At 46.2% G+C, this 7,756-nt stretch overlaps 1 non-coding gene across 1 annotated transcript; it reads left to right on the top strand.

Annotated features, from left to right (window-relative positions):
* The first annotated feature begins 408 nt into the window (after positions 1-408).
* trnad-guc (transfer RNA aspartic acid (anticodon GUC)) lies at positions 409-480 on the top strand. The gene has a single exon. It is a non-coding gene; the product is annotated as a tRNA-Asp (tRNA).
* Positions 481-7,756: the final 7,276 nt, after the last annotated feature.

The following is a 7,756-nucleotide window of genomic DNA, read 5'->3' as shown; positions in this document are numbered from 1 at the left end:
TGAAACGGACTACCGGAGATTTGCACTGTTTTTCTGTTAGTGTGTATAATCAAAATATGACTCAGTTTGGCCAGTTAGAAAAATATGATAATAGAAAAGTATTCTTTTCCTCTCACTTTTTTTTCTTGATTTAATTACCGACTTCACGTACTTACACTGTGTCCCGTTGCACGATGTAATATTGCGAAACTATGATTTTGTGGCAGTGTTTTGTAAAGGAATTTTCCGTTTAATCATCGTCTTAGTATAAAGCTATATGGTTGTTCTGGTATCAGTGGACGTACATTATGTATTTTTTCTTCTCTTGAGCACCATGGTCATGACATGAAGCTCAGTCATTGATTACTCGCAAATGTTAGTAGTCATCCGCTGTTTATCTTGAAGATGTAAAAGTAGTGCGCGTACATCTCCTCGTTAGTATAGTGGTGAGTATCCCCGCCTGTCACGCGGGAGACCGGGGTTCGATTCCCCGACGGGGAGAGTCTGCATCTTTTTGCCTCGGTCTCAAAAGGCACCAAGCTAGAACCGGCCCCGTGTTAGTGGAAACGGGGCTTGTGACTTGTACTCATGCATAATATTCTGCGGGTCGCTCAGCAGCGCAGCATATGAAACTAGACTCGGATTGTAAGTGTGTGGTTTTGATAATTGATGTATGGATGGATGGATCCTTAATAAGAGATATAAACAATAAGGTCCAGTCGCCAACTAATCATGTAAAATACGTCATAAACTCATGGTTGTTAAACCCAGAATAAAAATGAAGACGTATAACTAGGAAAGTCAACTTGCACATTTCAATTTTGGTTCGATATAATCACGTTGTCCTTAACCCTCCAGTGCAGGAGGGGACGGTAATGCGCATCGAATGTTTCCGAACCTGTGTGTGATACAACCGAGGAAGAGCCGATGACTTCGGGGGAGGAGGGGCAGGCGACTCGGAAGAAAAAGCAGCAGAACCCAATGCAGCCTGTAGCCCATTCAAAGGCCTACTGTTGGACCTCTGCTTATTTTGCAATACGTCTTTAGTACGGACTGAAAAATGTCCGATTTCGATGAGTTTGAGAAGCAGTTAAGCGAAAATCGGCAAGGTAAGTTTGGCTTTGAAGATCGGTGTATGCTCCCTGTTTTAGGGTAATAAAGTGGCCGGCGTGTCCTAGCGCCGAGGATGGTGCGGAGGGCACTTCTGCTGGTTCCGAAAAGAAAAGCGCGGCTGGGAAATCGGTGCCTTTTATCCGAGCGCTCGCCGATTCTGAAACCTGCCCGATTCTTCTTCTCCCAGCTGCCGCAGGATCCCCGAAAACTGACCGCTTTGGTAAATCAGTGACATTCTTTGCTTGGCATTGTTATAGAGATCGCTAGGCCTGCATCCATCAGTGCCCGGCGTACATAACATGGACATTTCAATGAAACGTTATTGGGGTGCACTCGATGTGAAAGCCTGCGGTTTTATTTATTTAATTATTTACCATTATACACTTGGATCATAAATTGTGACCCGCGTATTTTCATTCGCAGTAACACACTATGCATGGATGTTTGTTGCAAGCGTTATATTTTCAAGATCACGTTTAAAGTTTTATGCAAATAAAAACGACCGCGACCACTTGATTTAAAGTCCGCACTTAATAACAGTGTTAGTTACTTGGTTTTTAAATACTACGACGAGTTTTCTATATAATGATATGATTTTGTCTCTTTCCGATGCACAATAGCCTTTCCCTTGGGTCCGAAATGCTGGCCCTGTCATCCGTACAGAATAAGTCTTTCTCACACGATCGCCGTTTCTTCATGATGTATAGACTCTAAAAATCAGCCGCGTTCCCTGGAATCATAACAACTGCTTTTAGGTCGTTATTGCAAAGTCTTGCACCTGTATCTACCTTTACAGCGGATAGCAGTAACTAACAATGATGTACAGTTATATAACAATACACATATAACTTCATTAAAGTGCAGAGAATCCAGTAAACTGAATAAACTTAAGCCATACTAACGCAACTGAAATATACAACATGCGTTACAACGGAGTCGAAAGTAGGATTGATTTATGTACCTATCAAATGGCAATCTTGTCATATCAGCTCCTTATCACTAAATCACTAAAATGTCATTCGAAACGACCTGATTCGGCTAGACGAGCACTAAGTGCCGCCGTGTTTGATAAACTAGCAGTTCCAGTCATTCATATCTGCGCTCTGACTATGCCTGCGATTGCGGTAATTGGTTATTACCGATTTACGTAAGATGCATTGGCCGCTCCGTGTCTGTACTTTTGCAGCGGTGCATTACCGTAACGCTGTTATAACTGATGCATGAAGCTGATTCCTCGAGCAGCACCTGCGTTTAAATGCTTCACTGAAAACTGCACCTTCAGGGATTTATTTAAGCTTCTATATGAAGGACCTGCTGGGATAGAAAGGTGATATTTTATTGCTAGTTTAATAAAGTGCTGTCTGTCAGATTGAAACGATATTAATTACCCATCCATCGTCCAACCAGTTATCTTAGTCAGGCTCCCCTGGAGCCTATTCCAGGCAAATTCCCCATACAGAGAGCAGAGGCAAAATTCAGGCCTCCAGACTCGGAGGCGTGAGGCAACTGTACTCACCACTGTGCTCCTATATCATTAATTAGTCTGGTTATGTTTTTATTGTTTCACAACAGACTGACATTCAAGGGGATGTCCTTGTGCCCTTGAAATTATTAGCCATTGAGAGATGGGTGTGTTTGTTTCAGGAGGGTGTGATTGAATATGTGAATTGAATGGAGGTGCTTCATTCTGGTGAGGAAACTGGGGAGTTAGACCCCGTACCACATCTTGGTCTCCGTAAGTGACTTTTAAGGCATAGCGCTGGGTCAGTCAGCATCCAGCACCCCAGGGAAGTTGGTAATATGATTACTCTGTGACTCATGGGCTTCAAACCCACAACCATCCGGACACACATTCATAATCCCTCTGAGTTACACATCTTGGATTTATCGAAATGGATGGTAGGGGGGCAGTCATGTCGCTCCGCCCACCGTCTCACTGGTACCACGGTGTCGTCCCCCAGAGCGGGAGAAGGAGCGACACAAGAAGCGTAGCCGCAGCCGGTCTCTGAGCCGTGGCGAGAAGCACCGCCGCTGGAGCAAGGACTCCAGGGGGCGGAGTCACGAGAAGCGCAGCAGCAGCCGCGACCGCAAGGGTCGTGACCGACGGAGCAGCTCACGCGAGCACAAGAAGCACAGGTACCCCCCCTCACGGTCCCGGTTACAGGCACTGAAGCTGATATCTAGCATGGTTTGAGGCCTCTTAACAAGTTTCTTTCACAATCAACCAATTGGTTTCTTCGTGGTGGGAAGGGGGACTGTACCCATATTAAATTTTAACTGGCGTTTATAAGTAGCCCCCGCCATAGCGATGGGACCTCAAAGCCAGCCTAAAAAGTGGCGCATGGTCACACCCTCATGACCTTAAACTGCCTGCGATCCAAAGTTAAATGTAAACATTCTGCCATCTGTTTGTTTTTGCCAGATTCTGAGTGTTTACACTGTATTGTTTGGGGAAAACAACCTTCTGTTTTGTGTTTGGGCAGCTACTCTCCTCGGAGAAGCCGTAAGAAAAGGACATACAAGTACTGGGATGTTCCCCCTCCGGGATTCGAGCACATCACCCCCATGCAGTACAAGGCAATGCAAGGTTTGGATGCGACGCTTCCATGTGTGCTAGTTCAGTATTGCAAGGTTATGGTATATTGGTTGCAATGAAAGCATTTATTCTGGAGTGCCCTCCTCCCCCCTGCTGGTCAAAGAGGGAATAACACTTGGGATGATTTCAGACAGTGTGAAGAGAGCTTAAACCTAGGGGTTAGAAGCAAATGAAGGCGACGATCCGGATGTTCTGGCCGTCCCTGGTTGGGGTCTTGAAGCCCTTTCTCCTCCCCACAGCTGCAGGGCAGATCCCCACGATAGCTTTACTGGCAACATCCACCACCAGCGGCGTGGCAGTGACGCCCACCCAGGTGCCGATGGTCGGCAGCCAGATGACCCGGCAGGCCAGGCGGCTTTATGTCGGCAACATCCCCTTCGGCCTGACGGAGGTGAGTCCAGGCAAAGTCCCGCGTTGCCTTCTGTCATGCATACTGGTGTCATGTGTAGCTCAGTGAGTTAGGACACTGAGCCGGTCACAAGAAGGTTGTTGGTTCAAATCCCTTGGGCAGCAGAGTGATTTCACCATTGGGCCCCCGAGCGCAGCCCTTAAGCACTATTTGCTCTAGGAACTGTCTGGTCCTGCTTCTTCAATGAAATGTATGTTGCTTTGGATGAAAGTGTCCGCAAAATAAATAGATAAATGTACTAGACTTGTCAGTCATTTTTTTTCTCGTTTGCCTGTTTTGATGTCTTCAGACGTCTGCCTGTCTTCATTCAGTGTGTCTGCCTGTCTTTTTAGGAGGCCATGGCGGATTTCTTCAATACCCAGATGCGATTGGCTGGCTTATGTCAAGGTCCCACCAATCCCGTCCTCGCTGTTCAGATAAACCAGGACAAGAACTTTGCCTTCCTTGAAGTAAGAGTCTTTCCTGCCTAATGGCTGCTGTGTCCAGGCGGAGACCGCAGCCTTCCCTGATTAACGACGTTCTTCGTTCTGCCCTAGTTTCGGTCCGTGGATGAGACCACGCAGGCAATGGCCTTCGACGGCATCATTTTCCAGGGTCAGTCGTTAAAAATCAGGCGGCCCCACGACTATCGCCCCCTGCCTGGCATCTCAGAGCAGCCCGCCTTCCACGTACCAGGTCCGTTTTGCTTGTCGCCGTCATAACCTTAATCTTTATTTACCTTTGAAGAGCCGATCGGCAAGGCCAGTTTTTTGTACTCGTTACGGACTGACTGTCCTTCGCAAGCTGCGGATGTCTTGTCATATAAAGAGGGAGACTTTCACTTTTATTTACTTAATGTTGTAAATATTTAGCAGACAGTTTTATCCAAAGTGAAGAATGTTTTTTTTTTTTTTTTTTTTTTTGAGAAATCAGGGTCAGCCTGTCCCTAGAGCAAACTCGCCGGCCCAGTGGTGTGATCACCAGTGATGTGAACCAGTGATCTTCTGATGATAACGCTGGCATCCTAACCAGCTGAGCCACACACACACACACACAGCTCAGTCACTCACTTCTTACTGTTAACATAGGGGTGTTGTGTGGCTCTGTGATGTTTGCCCATGAAAAGAAGGTTGCTGGTTGGCAGGGTTGGCAGAGTGATTTCACCACTGGGCCCTTGAGCAAGGACCCTAACCCCCAAATTGTTCTAGGGTTGCTGGCTCCTATTCTAGTTAAAAATTCTGGACACACCTACTGAAAATGACTTGTTTTTCAGCAAGATAATGACCCAAAGCCCACCTTGAAGGTTATGCAAGTAGCTTATTACCTTGTGAACTAGGAAAGAGATGGTCCCCACAGCCCCCCAACCTAAACTCTATAGAGCTGGTTTGGGATCAGTTGGATGAGAGTAAGAGTAAGGTAGCCAGCTTGCGCGCAGAACTTGTGGAAACTCGAGGACTGTTGGAGAAACGGTCCAGGTGGGTACATATGTTAGCTGGTTGAGTCCGCAATGCTGTCATCGAAGCCAATGGCTCCTATTTTGAAGAGACAAAAATTTTGTCTTTGCAGTACTTCATATGCATAACTTCCATGCCCAAAGGCCTTTTACTATAAGGTGAATAACAGCTAAAATAGAGACAAATGCATTAAGAGCAGGTGTGTCCATACTTTTGACTGGTGCTGCATGTGTCAGCATCTCCCATGGAGAGCAAGATGGGAGAGACAAAAAACAGTCGTCAAACTGCCCCAGTATTTAGGTATTTTTTTGCTGGAGTTACATTTATCTGATATTATATAGGAGATAACGACGTCATACTGATTTGAAGTTGGCTTATTTCACTCGCGCCGTTTGCTCGTGGTCATTATCCGGCATGTTGACGGTTTGCTGTGATCGGCCGGCTTTGGGCGCCGTGCCGCTCTGTCTGCAGGGGTCGTCTCCACCGTGGTTCCAGACTCGCCACACAAGCTCTTTGTCGGAGGCCTGCCCAACTATCTCAGTGACGATCAGGTACCCCGCCCTCAGTCTCTGTCGCCGGGGAGCCGACCCACAACCCTCCTGTGTTTCTGTCCCACTGCTGCACGTGGAACTCAAGCAGGCATGCACACACACGCACACGCACGCACGCACGCACGCGCACGCACATACATACATAAAATAAACACTCGTCTCTGTGTAACTGATTAGTAGGAAAAGAAAGCCTGTCAAAGTTACCTCACCGCTTAAAATTCATTACAAGATACTGGGGGGTCAAATGTCAGCATCATGTTTAAAGCTAGCTGCTGAAAATAGCCGCACATTTGAGGTTTTTTTTTTTTTTTTTTAAAGATATTCATGGGATTTATTAAACATTTATTAGACATGTAGGTAATGAGTTGACAGTTACATTACGCTCATTGTTTATCCAGCTGTAAATTATGAAGATATTGAGACCCCGCTAATGTAAAAGGTACGTTTCCCAAAACCTCATGTTATCGACTTGCATAGTTGGAACCATTCAGTTGTTATCTAATGTTGTTAGCAAATAACCTTATTAGCAACAAAGGCTTTGGGAAACGTGCCTTACAGCTGGCGGCTTGCCAAACCAGTCACGTAGCCAGTCCCTGTGCTGCCTGTTGCTGGGTACCCTGGAATATTTGTATATCGGGTTAATTGCTGAGTGTTAGTCGGATGAATCAGCCGCGTCGTTTTGCTGCATGAAAATTTAAAATCGAGTCATCTGCGCGTCACCTAACTGACGAATACCTCCACATTGCCGTACACCTGTGTTTGCCCAATCCCAGTCCTCGGGGAACCGCCGACTGTCCACATTTTCGCTCCCTCCTAGCTCCCAGCCAATCAGGAACACCGAATACCTGGTACAGGTGTGCTGAGAGGAAGCAAAAACGTGGACTGACCGGGGGGGTACCCCCGAGGACTGGGCTGGGAAACACTACCATAGACTGTGCTTGAAATGTGGGGGAGATCGACCAAGTCCCCAAACGCTTCAGTATTCGCAGACGTGCCGTGTCTCACGTCCATGTCCGCACACTGAGAACGATGACTTCACATCCCGTTAACAGCGATGGGGAGCTGCGGAAGAATCGTTCCCTACATTGCTGTGTCGCTCGAAAGGCAGAAAATACTTCGGACCTTTTTCCCGGTGAACGATTATCAGCTTCACTGGAGTTTTCACATCGTGCCCCATGCCCTATTCTGTTATGACGTCAGTGATGGATAATATTACCATAACAACATGCACAGATGAGGTCGTCTTACTCTGAAAGTGTTGAAAGGGTCACATTTTAGACATTTTCTACTTCTCATTAGCATCTTTTATGATTTTTTTTTTTTCTTCCTATATCGCCACCCCACTGAAATCGGCCCATTATAGACATAATCCATACAGGCATTTAATAGTTTACCTATTTATTTTGCAAAAGTTAATCGCAAAACGTTTTGCGTCCACCCCTGCATTGTAACATTTTGAGCTCCGGTGTCCCACTCACTTTAGCCTAAACTGTTAAAAATGGCAAGACTCAGCCCACAAGATAGTGATCGCGGTTTCAGTGAAAGGTAAGTGAGAAGTGCAGTCAGTTTGTTTTTCTTTGATTTTTTTCCTCCTTTTCGGATTGTCATCGTAATCTTTCTTATCCAGTGTGAGTCACATGTAATCCAAGTCAAGAGGAAGGCTGTACCAAAGCAG

Source organism: Brienomyrus brachyistius, unplaced genomic scaffold (assembly GCF_023856365.1).
Source record: "Brienomyrus brachyistius isolate T26 unplaced genomic scaffold, BBRACH_0.4 scaffold954, whole genome shotgun sequence".
In the NCBI taxonomy this organism is placed as follows: Eukaryota; Metazoa; Chordata; class Actinopteri; order Osteoglossiformes; family Mormyridae; genus Brienomyrus; species Brienomyrus brachyistius.
This window is presented reverse-complemented; position numbering and strand designations above follow the sequence as displayed.